The sequence below is a fragment of the Leptonotus elevatus genome, chromosome 12 (genome assembly GCF_054856555.1).
Source record: "Leptonotus elevatus isolate MCC_2025b chromosome 12, RoL_Lele_1.0, whole genome shotgun sequence".
In the NCBI taxonomy this organism is placed as follows: Eukaryota; Metazoa; Chordata; class Actinopteri; order Syngnathiformes; family Syngnathidae; genus Leptonotus; species Leptonotus elevatus.
This window is the reverse complement of record NC_141250.1, coordinates 14,168,900-14,185,479: the sequence shown is the minus strand read 5'-3', so window position 1 is coordinate 14,185,479 and position 16,580 is coordinate 14,168,900. Positions and strand designations below refer to the sequence as shown.

At 38.5% G+C, this 16,580-nt stretch overlaps 1 long non-coding RNA gene across 1 annotated transcript; it reads left to right on the top strand.

Moving 5' to 3' along the window:
- The first annotated feature begins 1,196 nt into the window (after positions 1-1,196).
- LOC147164681 (uncharacterized) lies at positions 1,197-15,922 on the top strand. Its single transcript, XR_015096725.1, has 4 exons — positions 1,197-1,308; positions 1,384-1,436; positions 1,508-1,585; positions 14,368-15,922. It is a non-coding gene; the product is annotated as an uncharacterized LOC147164681 (long non-coding RNA).
- Positions 15,923-16,580: the final 658 nt, after the last annotated feature.

Genomic DNA, 16,580 nt, shown 5'->3' with positions numbered 1-16,580 from the left:
ACGAGCACTTGCCCTCAGGCATTCAGGAAAGGAGATGGAAAGTTGTCAGAACAAGACCCGTGGGGAAGGAGATCAGCATAATAATGTTTATTTTCTACTGTACCCCCTTCAAATAGAAGGAGAATGTGCAAAACTGTTTACCGCTGAGATACATCTAACATTAAGATTAACAAAGGCGGCAAATTAATAGTGGATTAGTAATTATTGTTTTTCTTATCGCATGATAATAGCATAATCGCAAATGCGTTTTGCAGCAAGCACATCTGTTAAGTGATAAGAATAATTGGCTGCGATCCCAGTGGAAAATCCAAATGAAAGGACTACGAAAAAAAAAAAACGTTTCAGTCTCAGTGGATGTTGTTTGTTTCACAGCTGTGTTTGCTCGCACGTACACGTGAGCATGTGTAGGACTGGCACAAGAGGCCTGTTGGACTATGGGCGACGGTCCAGGGATGTTTCCACCTGAGAAGACAGGTGGAGGGTTTGCATGAGCGTAAAGTGAGAGGAAGATGCCTAACAGAAGCCTAAAGGGCTGACAAATGAGCTGTCAAATCGGAACTGACATCGAGTCACATGGTGAGGAAAAATAGCATTTGGCTGTGGGGCATTGCCAGTGAATGCTAATGTTTTGCTAAACTGCACCGTGAAATATTAAAGTGTGCCAGTTCCCTCTTTCCCCGAACAGGTGTGAAGCAGGTGGTTTTGTGGTTCTCAAACGTTGCATTTCTGACGTACGACTTTGACAAATTCAATGCGTAAAGCCCCCTCAAGAGACGGGCCGCACCAAAGATGAATTAGTCTGGAAACTCTGAAGTTAAGTTGCATTAATGCGCCAAACACGGTGGCACGTTATCAGGACTGTTGTGTTGTTATGCCTGCTCTTTCTAATGAGATTCAATATAAAAGCTAAATCAAACGTTTTGATTATGTTCATTTTTGATTGACAGTGTCAGCTATTTAGTGTTGTAGTAAATGTGTGGAAGTGTGGCATTAACACTCTTTGATATAATGCAGTGCAGTTCTCTACTTAAAAGTCAGTTAAAATAAAAGTTTTGTTAACCCTGCCAAATTATTATATATATATATTTTTTAAATGCGAGTAGCCTATATAAAATGAGGCTTCAAAATGGTGAAAAATCAAGCTGTTGAAATGTTGTGGGCGTGTCTGCTGAACGAGTGAAACCACGCCCAGCTACAAAATGGATGCTACATCGCCTAGCCACTTTCTTGTGCTTAGAAAGTCTGAGCTAGCGAGCTAAAAGGCTTCCATGCTTCCTCAGCCAGCAGACTGGCGTCTCCTCCTCTTTGGTAATGTAAATAATGGAACCAAGCTGTTATTTGAATTGTAGCATCCAGCAAAGATGCTTTTTTTCTTTCTTTTAGGTGTAGCTAGCTAGCTAGCTAGCTAGCTAACGACAGGCTATGGTGGCAGAAATGTGAGTAACTTGTAATTGCGCCAGATAACTACTGATGTCTTGTGAACAAAGATGCGCACGTTTTTATATAGTGAAGAGTGATGACTCATGCCAGTGCGTCACGGGAGAACATCTTAGCCACAGCCACAAAGATGAAGAAAACTGAAATGGTAAGAGAAAGTTTAATGGGATATCTCTGCAATTAAAACTTGTGTAGCTCTCAGACTTTGCAGATATTTTCATCAATTATCTTTAAGCATGTCAAGTGTATTAAAAACAAATATATGATTTCACTTTACTGAGTCAAATGGGTAGCCTATTAATTGTACTGTATATTATGTAAGACAAAACACTTAATGGAGCTAAATAAATAGCAGATGTGATTGCAAGCTGACAACTTTTAACGTGCGTTTTCCTGAGTTGAACCTGTGCCTTTCACACTTTTGTACAATGAGAAGCTAAGCCCAGTCCGAATCATCACAGTGAAAACAGCCTTAGTTCCACTTCTCAGCAGAGTGAATTTCCATCACAATTTCGGGCCGCTTTATCCCGTGTCTGTCTGTGGTGGCCGCTTTCGAACAAGGGATTTAACAAAAGCATCGGATGAAAACAAGAGAAGTGGACCGGTGCAAGGGCATGAACGAACATTTTTTGCAAAAGCTTGTTTTGAAAAAGGCTTGCTCACACAGTACACACATAAAAAATAGAAATAAAGGGAAATTATAAATGCTGTACATGTCTTTAGGTTCAAAAATAAAATCGTGACAGTGAATACTCAAAAATCATTATATTTGAAACTAGGTAGCTAAAAATGGAAACTTGTATTAACCACTGAGCATTTTCCCACACTGTTACAGCAGCAGAAGTAGCAGTAAAGGGCCTAAGTTTCCCAACTTAAGGTAATTTAATATAGTCTACCACTATTCATTTAAAAATATTGTATAATATGGCAATATTGGCAATGGCCTCTCAACTGACGCAATCGCTCAACATAGAGAGTGGCTAACGGTTTAACAAGTTACCAGCCAGCAAACAAAATTCTCATTCGCTTACTAACTAACTAAACAGGCCTGGCCCACCTAATAAAGACACACACAAATTCAACGTCACAAATAGTATGTTGTAGAAATTGAAAGCGGGACCCTCTTCCTCTATGCTCAATAAATGGTTTAAAAAAAAAAAAAAAAAGGAGAGAGAACAGTAACCCCCTAGTGGACAATAATCATACCTGTAATAGTGAATAGAAGTAATAACAGTGAAACGTGTAAAATAAATGCATATTGACGTCTGATTTGTTTGTTTCAGAAGAAAAACAAACAAACACACAAAACACTCAAATGAAAGTTGTTCGGATTTGTTTCTGTCTTCAGTCACTCGGGGTTTAAAGAGTGTTTCATAACTTCATGTTTGAAGCAGAAAGGCCAGTGAAGCCAACTGGAAAGCTTCCTGCTTCCCACCGGAGGGGGTCCACGGTCCAATAGAAACCTATTGCAATATTCATTTGACATGCACAACTGCATCCTCCGAATCAATAGTGGTTAGTCAACAGAATCAACGTGCATGACTGTTGACATTGCTTACTTGTCAAATAGTAATGGAGAATAGCAGTGTGGGCTTGTTTCCGTATACAGTGCGATCCTAATTGTGCCTGTTTAGTTTGTTGAAGTTGGTGCATACGGAACACAGTGTGTCGACTCTAGAGGTCTGCTTTTGCTGTGTTGGCTGAGGTTTGGCAGACATCCCCTGCATTGTAATCGACCTTTCCACTTTTTATACAGTAGATGTCTTGTCAAAGCGCGTTTATGTATGGTGCGTTACACCCAACAACCTGTGAGCTTCCTGCCCTCGGAATGACTCTTATGTGCTTTGCATATTTTCGCCCACCAGCGTAACTTTCGAGAAATAGACGCTGTTCAAAAGTTTGGGGTCACTAGAAAGAAAGGTCTCTTTTTTTTAATTAATTTTTTTAAGAAAAGCACTATTTTTGTGTGTGTATTTCTTCCTAATCACGTCGGCAACATATAGACTGTATTTCCGATTAATGATGACCTCAAACCTTTTGGATTGGGTAGAAAAATTAGGATGAACCCTGTTCTGATGTCTTTCTCCTAAGAGAATGGGGGTCATTAAGGAGTAAAGGATTAGAGGTGACTGATCACTAAAATTAAATACTGGATAGTAAATGCAAGTACAGGTAAAATGTAATTTAATTTTTATTGACTGCAATCTGCCTTTTTTTTTGGTGTGTTGTTTGTGTCCAATAGAGGGCACTGTGGCTATTCTTTGAGGCCAGTCATGTCCTGTTCTGTGTGTGACCCGCTTGGACTACTCTACATACTGTCCCAATGTTCAAGCAAAGCAGAGCTGCATCTGCATGACTTTATGGCACTCAGTTAAAACAATATATATATTTTTTAATCTGCAGCACAACATTAGACTTCTATCCTAACCCTTGAATCCGCATATAAGGGCTGCAAAGCTGCACATTTATGTTGTTTCTTATTCAACAATTTTGTAGGAAATTTTACCACTCACTTTATTTTTAATCCCAGATTTTTTCCCCCCCTTTTGCATTAAAACACTATTTTCAGCTGTTTTCAAACGTCACTTGCTTTTGCTGGAGTGCATAATTGTCGCTGTCCAATTGCACATTGCAGCTGTTTTCATGAAAAACAGTTTGACAGTGAAGTATTTTATAAAGACACAAACAGCACTATTATTAAATCGCTTCAGCACCAGCAATCAATCTTTTTTTTTTTTTTTTTGTTTTAAAGCTTTTGAGTATGTTTGTTTATTATTTTTTCCCCAAGGATACCGGCCATACTGAGGCCAAAATAAACGACAACAACATGAGAGGAAAGATGCAAATAGCAACAATTTGGAAGTAAACAGATGGTTCCCCGTTATGTTTACGGTATTTGTTTGTCCTCCATTTTGTTGGTTGAGATAAGGAGGATAAGCTAAGCTTGAAGTGGAAAGACTAGTGAACTAATTTGTCTCGCTTTGCCAATTTCAAGTTAATTTCAACTATGTTCTAAATTTTCCAATCTTCTAACCTAATATGAGGACTAAAAAGTTGTCAGACTAAGTGAACCTTTTTACGGAGTTGCAAAGACACAACTCAAAGACAAAATGGCTGACATAAACATCTACCATTCGGTGTGAACTGTGTGCGAAGACAAAAGGAAATGAAACACTGCTTAACGTAATAACCCGGAATAGTAGTGAGCTTGGGTGACCATATTTTGATTTAAAAATTTTTGCCAAACATTAGCCTCAAGGCTAGATAGCAAAAATTTGCCAAACATTAGCCTCAAGGCTAGATAGCGTTAGCACGGGCTGGAGCGAGTCAGCTGCCATTCTGATAATCCTGCATCTGACGTTTATTGTATTGTTTATTATAGTACCACAGCAATAATTGACCAATATCCATCCTAAGATATATACAGTATATTTCATAAATCAGTGTTCCTTAAGAGTACTCAACTAAAATGTAAACAATTTAATGTAGTATGCTTCTGAATATGTGATACAATATGTGTGTTGTTAGAGGACATGCAAATGTGATTATGTAATTGAGCAGCACATTTCGGGCCGATCTGATCTGCCTGCTTACACTGCAGTAGCAGTAGGCAGATAATTGATTCATATCAGATTTTTATCCGCATTTGGAAGTAGCCTGATCCTTATCTGGGGATATGCAGTTCCATGCCCCCCTCATGCCCCATCCACCTTTACAATGACCCAATTGTACTAACAGCCTTCATGTGTGCGTACGAACAAGAATGTGTACCGGTATATGTATGTGCCACACGTTTTGTTCATGTTTCTCTCTCAGCTTATAATAGTATGTTGTGTGAAAATCATCAAAGCATTGAATTCATTTGAAACATCTTCCGAATTCATAGGCTAAGTGATTGGCCACCTGATTTGAACCTTCGGACAACAAATTCTGTTCAGTATCCATACACTTTTTTTCTGTGTAAACAACTGATAAAAACATCCTAGCTGTTTGTTTATAATTACTTAACTGAATTGAATATTTTGAGGAAGACCAAAGAGGTGATGAAATAATGATGCAGGAGCAGTCTTTAGAACTTTGGGCTGCTCGCTTCTGGCTTAAGCAAAATACAGCCCAACCAATAATTTTCTCCCCGTCTGATCAAAGTCAACAAAGTACGGATGTCTCGAAAAGATTATCCTGACTGATTTATTATCTTTCGTTGTGGGATGTGTAGAGATTTTTCCTCCCCGAGCTGCTCGGGGCCACCAATCGTAAATGTCGCAACCTGTTCAGTTTGTTGTTTAGTGTTTGGTCAACACCGAGTTGGGCTAAACAACGAACTCGCGACTTGAAGCTCACAATGTTCCCCGACACAAATAGACCAGCAACTAGTTTTGTTGAATGTACAATCACCATCACTTTTTTTACTACATCCCTGAGTTAAAATCCAATTATATACAGTACCTGCAATCCTTCCATTGTTTATGTTTTCTTTGCCTTCCAAGTTGTTGGAAGTTGTTTCTTGTTTTGCTTGGTGTACATTTGTTTGCACAAATCTCCAGCGATTCGCATGGATATAATTTCTTTTTTTGTTTACCAGACACTGTTTGTCATTGTATATTGAATCTCAGGTGTTCCTTCAGCCCCGCGGCCATCTTCATCCTCATTCGCTCACAGCTATTGTCATCCTCCAGACATGTTCTTCCTTTTGCACTGGTGTAGCCCCCCTCTAAGCTTTGCCCCCAGGCCGTCTGCCTCAGGTCCCCCCCTACTTCATAACTTATAAGTACCCAAGCTATTCGCATGAGGCGCTCTGCTCTAGCACTCGGCAGCCAAAGGGCCTACCTGCCTGGGGTCTCCTTCTCAAACACTCTCCAGCTGGCTGTTGTACACTCTGTGCTCATGTCATCTGTCTCAACTTCTGCTCATCACTCCTGGTTCTTGCGGTTTATTTATTTGGTTGAGCTTGGCGTGACCATATTTTCATTTCCAAAAAAGAGGACACTCGTGCCGGCCTCGAGATACTTACAGAAACGATACTCTGTTTTCTCAAAGATATCATACATTATAACTATTTTAGTATTCCTCTCTATGGGTAGAAAATAAAGCAAAAAATACAACAACAAAAATATATATATATATTTTTTGCCATAATGGAGCTCACCTCTCGGTCTGACAACTCCAATGGCAGTGAAAGACAGACGAATGAACGTTAACACAGATCTGTGTAGCAGACATGTTAACCACTAATGCTGCATTCCAGGATGGTCGTAAGTCGGTCTTTTCCGAGTTCAAACCAGGAAGTGTGTACAGGAACGCCCCATTTGAACTCGGAATTTCCACTTGCGAAGTCGGAAAAAAAAGGACCCCGACTTCAGCAACGGACTACAAGGGAAGTCACTCTACAATGGCGACCCCTTTGAAATTTACTCGAGTATAAAACTAGATAGCTTTCTTCATTCATAAATATTTGACATAACTTCACGTAACACAACGTATATGACAGTATGCCGCTATCTCCCTGCATAAAATTATACGGTGAACTACTAAACTGTATGGAATGCATATGAAATAAGATAAAAAACAATAAATGAAGCAAAATTGCAAGAAGGTAAGCTTGCTGGAGGTCCAAATGAGTTTTGATGACCAAAATAAAAAAAATAAAAAAATATATCACTATCCGCCATTTTGGCCGTTTACTTTCAGGTCAGAACTGGGAAAAACCAACTCAGATATATCCAACTTTCGACCATCCTTGAATGCAGCTTAAATCTTAGAGTCATACTAAGAAAAACCTTTTAACTCATTCACTAGCAGTTTAGTAAAAAAAATATTTTTGACGTCAATAGCCGTCAATGGCAGTGAATGACTTAAAAAACATTTTGGAATTGTGATACATCGTAACAGGATATGGAAACAAAGCGAACAGGAATATTTTAACTCTGAGATAAATTATGTGTGAATATCTTAACAAGAAAAGAAATATCAGCGAGCTCCAAGAGGATTTCCTCAAACAATTACCTTAATGTGTCAGTGTCAGAATCGCTCCAATATCACATTACCCATTAACGATGCTGTGCTTTCGCTTCTTTCCGCCACATTTAATTCATTTGGCCCAATGTGACTGTGCAAACTGCTGTTTTTTTACACTTCACTACAGGTGACTCCAATGAGTAACAACAGTTGTTACACCTGGAGGCACTAATGAACCTGGGACTCCCCTCTAGTTATTTACAACAGGAAACATCCCAGAGAAAAAAAAAATATCAATTGTATTTCATTCTTGACTTAAAATGACATTCAAATCCTTGTTGTCGTTGGTATAATATATAATAACAACCTCTTTCAAGGGATCCAAGGACAGATTTGCAAGTTTGTGTTATTTGTAATCCCTTTCTTGGAATTGTTGCCATTAGTGTGCTCAACTCGAACTACTAAAATCTCATAAAGAATACAAAACAAATACATTTTAACTCTGGACATAGGAGAAATTTGGGGAGTTGAACGCTGCAAACCTTAAAACATTGATCTGTGTGTGCAGCATTATTATGAGGATAGCAATGAGACTTTTAAGTGGCTGAGGCGAAAGTGCGGCGCACCACAATGCTCTGGGAGCCATTACTGGCTTCATTGATGCAAGAAATAGATTCAATGTAGAACATTATACCACTGAATAGTTCATTAGATAAGTTTTAATTTAACTGAAAACAAAGTGGTTGCTGCCCGACGGGCAGCCTAAAGAGTGTTATTTTGAACTGCAAGGAGAATGACTACTGATCTTAAGTTGCAGTCTCAGGGACGCCTTTATGAAACTGTGTTTGTAATATTTAGGACATTATACCGCTGAATAGTTGATTAGGTGGGTTTTAATTTACGTAAATGGTTGCTGAGCAACAAGCAGCCCCCTCCCCCCCCCCCAAAAAAGTGGAAAATATTCTGTCTTTTAGAGTTTTATGGTTCTGTATTCGCCTACATTTACCGTTACAATTAGGAAGCTCAACAGCCAATGCCACATTTACGAGTACCTATTCAGTACCAGAAGTGGCCTCTGAAACATGTACTTTAGACCACACCTCCTCCGATCACTTCATATTGGAGATGAGTGATGTCTTTGTTTTATAGAACCATGTGTCAACAACATTGGATTATGAAGGAGGAGACAAGTGAAGGAGGCCATTATTTGGCTGAAAACCACCGTGAAGTGAATAATGGAGAAAAGAAAATTATGGAGGGATAAAAAAGCTGTGATTGCCGTGGATGCATGTCAAGATTTTTTAAGTATCAAAAAATTAGACACGGGAGTCAGGATGCAGATGTTACATCTAGGCAGCAGAAGTAATCCTTAAAGTATGTAATAGCCCGAATCAGAACCTGGCATCTCAGGTTTTTCCCACAGTTGCTCGTGTGTATGGTAGCAGTTTTGTCATGTTTAGTCATGGCCACGTCTTGGCGTGTGGCCATTTACGTACGGGCTGGGTGCCATACTGAAGCTTGCTTTCGACTACAGTCTGACATAATGACGCAAAAAGAGAGAGAGAGAGAGAGAGAAAATTCAGATTACTTTATTGATTCCTAAAAGGCCAATTCCCCCAGTAAATAAAATGAACAACGTAAATAAGTAAATAAATAACCTATCCGCGAAACAAGACAACAACAATGACCAAGAGAGGGACATAGAACAGGACACCTGAGCTCTGCCACTTTAGAGGAGGGCACAGTAGGAACCTGGAAAAAGCTCAATACATAAAGCTTGATGATTTGTCTATTAGTTGACAGAAAATGAATATGATCAAATAATATTTGAAGTGTGTGATTGACATATTCCACATATCCTGTAAAAACCCAATGCTAAAGGGTACCAAAAAGTAGTATAATCCTGAGTGTACACTTTTTTTGTATGTTTTTTAAGCCTTCTCACATGTTCATGCCATCCAACCGCCTCCTGACCATCAGAACTCTGCTCTCTTGCTGTTCCAAAAAGTATTGTTTGGGTCCCACTTCCTTTCATTATGTTCCAGTTTTGAACTATTTATCTGCTCTCCTTTTTGCTCCTGCCCAGACTTCCATCTGTTCTCTTGCTGCAGGATTTCATACTGCCAGTTTGGCAAAGCATGAGCTTAGTCTGTTGGGCAAACCTTGTGGATGCTCCACCTTGGACTCCATCCTCCTCTGCTCCTAATCTGCTTTCTAATCATTCTCAAATAAAACCTTGCACAATTTACAAGGTACTTGGCTGGTTCAATACATTTCAGCTCTTCTCATTGTGAGATCCAAAGCAGAACAATAGTGTTCAATCAACCATAAGGATTGTTTGGAAAGCAGTGAAATGTAACGTGTGTTTAAAATGTGTTGCAAGTTATCATCCTGGAAAGTAGAATACAAACCCAATCCATTAGGTCAATGCAATTATGAAACACCACTTACACATTGCATTCACCTACGAGGTAATCCTTATTTGATGAAGTGGAGGCTTCACAGACAATTTTACTCCCATGCGGCCTCTTATCTGTCCGTCAGTTACACTGGATGCGCCAGTGGATTTGGAACTTTAAAATTGAAATATTGACTTAAATGAGTTATCAGTTAGTTGATTGCGCTCATCATCCGATTCCCATTTTTGGGGGCCGTTCTAGAAAACTTCCGGGATATGACTCCATTATTGTAAACCCGAGATACATTTTTGCTACCCAGATTACGCAAACAATAATATTGTATGCTAATCATTATTCATTAGAACAAACAGGACGACTCCGCGCTTGTCACTGACTTAAGTCGAACAAACAGTTGCATGTTTAGGCCTATGAAAAAAACTTGGAGAAATAATGTTTTCTCACTATACTGTTGGGCTGACTGTAAGCTATTGTTCAACACTGAATAGTGAGACTTCCGTGATAAGCATATGAATAACCCACGAGAGTTTTGTCAACGTCCTGCGAGGCAGTCACATCTTCTCGTTTGTTCAGTCTGAACATTGGCAGGATGCTATTAACAAGAAATCAACAATGGAGTAAAAGACATATGGCAGACAAAATATCCCAAGGTACAGCCCGAGGCAAAATTATTTTCAAATGCATACAATCATCTTTTGTTTTCTTTTTTGATTCTTAGTGGGCCAAGAATTGGATGGGGATAAGTTGATGAATTATAGTTACACTTGTTGTATATGTCATTGGAGAATTGGATTTCTTAATTTAAACCTTTTATGTAACTCCTATCGGTGCTGAAACAACTGAAGTTCACTTTGAGAACTTTTTCATTTAATTTAAAATACCCTAAATGAAATGTATTAGTGTTAATAGTCATACAAAATAAGGCACATCTGTTTTTGGGTTATAACTCTTCAAGTGATCATATATCATAAATGTTATATTTGAGTAAACAAAGGCAGGTCTTTGGAAAATTGGATCATCTTAATCCTATGACTAAATGGCAGTACTATAGACTACCACCGCCCATTTTTTTTGAAAGGCGAATGCAGGACTATAAATTAATATAAACACACACCCATTTAGACTCTAAAAAGAAATATGTGGAAAAAAAGTTATTTTCACTTGCTTGTTAATCAGTAAAATAACATAAAGCATTCTACTGGCAACTCCGCAAACTAACATTTAGAAAAGATTAGGCTTTACTGGCCTGAGCTGTTTATTAAAGTTATTTTGTCGGAACTGTATATAGTGGATGGCAATAAACTTCATCTAAATCCATTATTTTAATACCGCTTGTTTACAATCATGGACATATTAATTAGCTACATCTTCCAATTTTCAGAAAGTCATTACATTTTTCTTCTGTTTATTTAGAATGATAAGCAGTAAAAGGGCAGCTGCTGCTTCTCTACAGACTTAGAGTAATTTTGTAGCATTATGTAGAAACTCAAAACGAGTGAGATAAAAAAAAAACATCGCTGTTAAATGAACAACTATTGTTGCTGCGTCATTTTAATATTCACACAATGCAGTTGTAATAAACATAATAAGCAGATTACAAATGATTATTGTCCGTTACCGCATTGTACAATGAGCCACGTTATATAGCTGCGACTCGTGGCTACCGATGGTGTGATGCGATTACACAAGTCATACAAAAATACAAAAATTTAACTGTTATCTTGTTTCCCATACATAGCCTTTTTTTTTTTTTTTTTTTTTTTTTTTTTTTAGAAACTTGATCATCATTGTTGGTACTTGCATGTCAATAATGTGGAAGATGAAAATATTAGAGACCTTGCTACTTTTTTTATTGTGTCTTTTTGAAATATTTGTAATTGGCTGTAAATCATTTTACTTCTCTGTTGGGAAGTCACACCAAAGAGGACATGGCAGCCAGATGGCACACACAGCCAGAGTGATGGCACACCTATTGGCAGTGGCAGACAAAGTGGACGCCGTCACCTCATTATAGCTCTCTGACATTCTATCAGCCCACCCGTGTTCATTCACTCATGTGATTTCATTAGCACCGGTGTCAATTTGATATGGCAGTCAGATTTCTATTGTGACGCACGATGTGGAACATCACAGACAGTAGGGGTGTGAATTGCCTCGTACCTGGCGATTCGATCCGTATCACGATTTATAGGTCACGATTCGATTAGATACTGATTAATCATGATACGAATCTATAAGTCGATTATTGCGATTTTTTTTAATTCAAAATTTTGAAAATGCTAATCAGTAGTGATAGACAAATGAAGCTTCATGAAACACTTGTGATACTGTTTGACTCCTCTCGATGGCACTCTTCGTTTAAATGCGCCAATTAGCTAGCTAGCTAAACAGCTAACCAGACAGACAGACAATGATAAGAAGTTTTCTGAAGCACCTGTGATATTTTTTGACTCCTCTAGATGGCACTCTTGGTTTAAAGGTGCTAGCTAGCTAGTTAAACAGCTAACCAGACAGACAAACGGACAGACCGACAAATGAAGCTTCATGAAGCACCTGTGATATTTTTTGACTCTTCTAGATGGCACTCTTGGTTTAAAAGCTAACCTCAAGTAAGATGTTTTGTTGAATATTTCCATTAAAAATTGATGTTTAAAAATCGATTTGGCCGCATATTGAATCGATACGAGAATTGTGCACGGTAATATCGCGATATATCACCGAAACGATTTTTTTAACACCCCTAATAGACAGGTTAGGATGCGAGAGACAATGTTTGGACCTGGGGTCTGATAAAAGCGAACGGTGGTTTGGTGATGTCAAATGTCAAAATAGAGAAGATGACAATATGAAAATGCATGTCTTGTCAGTTTGAGGGAGTATCTAATTCGCGATGATGGTCTTGGTTGCAGTGTCAGGTGTTAATATCAAGGTAACTAAAAATAAGCCGAGCACTTGCAGGTGAACACGATTGGTTCTATGAAAATATAACAGTGCGTTTAATTTCATATGTGATTTTATCGAAGCTGAATGTGTGAACTAAAGTGTAATTTCCTTCTAAATTCAGTGGGGGGAAATTTACATTACTTCATGTTATTCCCTTGACTTTCACATACTGTAGAAACAAGCTTGCGCATACACACGTAAATAACGTGTGCATATATATTTGGCACGCTACCGCTAATTGTTTCTGGAGAAAACAATTACTCCACAAATGTTGCTTTGCTTCTATGATTTCAAGTAAACTGCATTTAAGAATCCAATCACATTTATTGCCGCTGCTCTGACAGAGAAACAAAACTTAATTGTCAATCTGTGAACCTTTATCATGCCTCTTTATCAAGACCTGCGCAGTGTTTCATTAGGGATTCCTCTGACAGACACATGGATGCTTTTAATGGCTTCTTTTTTCAACTTTCTTTGCATAAACCTTGGATTGTTTTAATTTAACTTCCTGTTTCTGTGTGATGGATTGAGGAAAGAGCTTTTTGATTACGGTTGTACCAAACAAAACATCCTTTTGTGCTGCTTTGTTTAACCTTGTTGTTAAAAGCCCATAACTATTTAGTATTCTTTTATTGTATTTATTTTTTGATAATCAAGAGCAATCCCCAAGGCCTGACAAGGAACCGGTGATTCGACTCGACCCTATTCCTAAGTGCATTCCAAGTGCAAGTCATCAAAGCAACATTTTAACGACCTCATTTTGTATCAGTCAGGTAAAATTATCATTCATCAACATTACGCTCATTCAGTCGGTCATTTGTACTGTTCCTTAGCAAGGAATAAAACATGGCGGCCATCCTACATCATACATTACACCAGTTGTGGTTTAGTATAAAGGTAATTCTTTGAATATATAGATAGATAGATAGTATAGCATAGCACTGGAACTTAACTTTCTATAACACGCTGCCTCATAGGTGTTCTAAACCGTTAATTCGGTCTACATCGGTCAGCGGTTATTTAATATTACTGCGGGTTGTTGAAAATGAGACACCTCCAGGTGAGCTCATGTGCTTAAATGACACATTAATCACGCATAAATGACACATTAGGTGTAAAACAGGAGCGGACACTCGGCTAATGCGGGCTAATTAGTGCACATTCATCGCGTCATTTAGCTTCATTTTGTATTTCTGGATTACTTTTTGAAATAAATGATGTTTTAAATGCGACTTGTCAAAGTCAAATAGTTAAACTTTCTATTTTTTTTCAATGTTGATGCAGAAGCGTTAGCTAGTTAGTATGCTGTGCTAGCGACTAACCAGCTAACACCACTGCTCGCTGTTGTTATCTTGGTGAAGACAAATAACAGATTAAATTATCAAACAAATCATATTTTTTGTAGTTGCTGGTAGCTAACAAACACGCAAAGCTAATCAACAAATATTATCTTTGACGGCATTATTCCTTCTTGTGTGATATTGCTTAATTACAACATCAAATGATGGGTGAGGAAGACTTTCTATCTTCTGTATTCTACTCATTTGATAACTATGTGTTCCTAGCATAGATCGAGGTCTTTCAAATGATTTTTTTTCTTGTCTTTTATTGACAGAACAGCTGAACATGAGAGAGCTCTGACAGGTACCAAATGAGGGTGAATAACTCTACAAATTGAATATGCATGAATAAGACCAAACTCAACAAAGGACAACTTTAATGCTTCGGCCAGTCGGAGGTGGAACGGGCTGGTCAAGCGTTCAACTCACCACCCGTGAGGCATGGTGAAGTTTCACAAGGGCCACTGCACGGCTAAAGACTTGAGTCTGTGAGTAATTTTCTCACTTGCCTTTGAACTTAATCCTTTCAGCAGCGGCTCCAGCCTTCAGGGTCTGACAGTCATATTGGATATATGAATAAACCAAGAAATATGCATAAAAAGAGCGTATTGAAGAATCAAAGACTGCCTCCCCAATTTGGTTTCACCTGGCTCCGGAGAGTGATTGGAATTCGTAGGAGACGGACAATAGAGTTACATACAGATCCCCTTTCTCCCAGTATAAAAGATACACAATTTGAAAGGAGCATCACTTGGAAGTATTTTAGTGAGCGTGATAAGAACAAGACATGAAAGCAAGAAAATCTCGTTTTGATGGCAGTATTATACTGTAGAATTTCTATTCATATTCACTTTGGCCGGTGGTCCCATACAACGAACAAAAGTAATGTCTACTCACACACAATCTAATGAGTTCCATTTCAAAAGCTGTATGAAAAATGATGCTTCGAATGAATAAAAAATAATAATGTATGGAATGACACAATTGACCTTTTTAGGTGAAAACATTTTTGATGGCTATCCAATGTATTGAGGTTGAAGGTTTTTGCAATGCTTTAAACAGTTTTTGGGCGTATGTTGAAGATATATATATATGAAAAGATGAAGCATTTGCATACATATTATAGTGTAGTTTGTATATTGTTGCGTACAAGCTAAGAGAATACTATCCAGGAGACATCTTCTTTGACAAGGGTGGATTGGTCTGCGGCATTTATTTACAACCTTTCATTTGGTTAGAGATCACGAAGCATCAAAGCAGATTTACTCTGCTTCTGTGGTGTAAATAACTCCCCCAATCTCTCCACATCCATGGTATCAACTGGCAGTGCATTAACTTGGAAGACTTTATCGACAGCGCCGACGTTCAGGTCTTTAATTAAAAGCCCTCTCGCTCCGATGGCTGTGTATCACGGAGACTTCATCTTCAAAAAGGCGGGATCGTCAGTGTTAATGTCAATCTTGACTAAGTGCCTGGTCAGATCATTTTAATGTCAGACAGCCATATTTTAGAAATATTGAGAACAGGAAAAACGTTTGTGTGGTCCTGATCGTATTCTGGTGGTTAGCACAGGGCAGTCTGGGTACTCTGCGGCGTTTGTAATGTTTTCCCAGTTCATGCATGTTAGGCTCTTTAAAGACGGTAAATTGTCCATAAATGTGAGTGTGAAGCAAGATTGTGTGGTAACCCATCCTGCGTGTTCACAGCCTCTTGCCCAGAATCATTTGGGAAAGTGTCCAGCTCACCTGTAACCCTAATAAATGACATGTAAAAATCGATCGATTGATGTTTTATTCCTTAGTATCACGAAAAGAAGGTGGCAGGGTGTAAAACTAGACAGCTCTTAAATTCTGACTCACCTGTGGTGCCTTAGTTTAGTCTACATACATGTTGCATGCAGGCATTGGCTTGAAACTTTGGCGTGAGACTCATTTAAACTGGTTTGAAACACCGCAGCGGCATCATGTTTTGGTTCTACACGTATTGTACGTGTCGTTACAATTAGCCGTCGCTTGTTGTTTGACATTCTGAGTTTTTGGACTTTTTGACTGATGGAGCCATCCAGGAAGCGTTCTCAAGTGCATTTCTATTTCGTGCCACCAAATAAGGTGAAACACGCTCACGTCCTGTGTTCATTGAGCTTTTAATGCTACATGCTCGCGCATATTATGATTTGTGTTGATATTATGCATCATCTTTGCAGCGCTACTGAAACCAATTAATTGCCACTTGTTAAATTAATAGGACAACTAAGTCCGAGATCGCGCTGACAGTGGTGACGTCATCCAATCACGCTCGGTTCATGGTGTTTTTCTAAGGCTGGGAAAGTTGTTTAAATATATATATAAATACATTGACTGGGCCCTTCTGTGCAGAAAATGCTGTTCCTATAAATAAAAACTTGAGTTACTCAAGCATTCATTGCACTTATTTTATTTTGAAGTGTTGCTTCGTGGGTGTAATTTCTGCAATGGGGTACAAAATACAA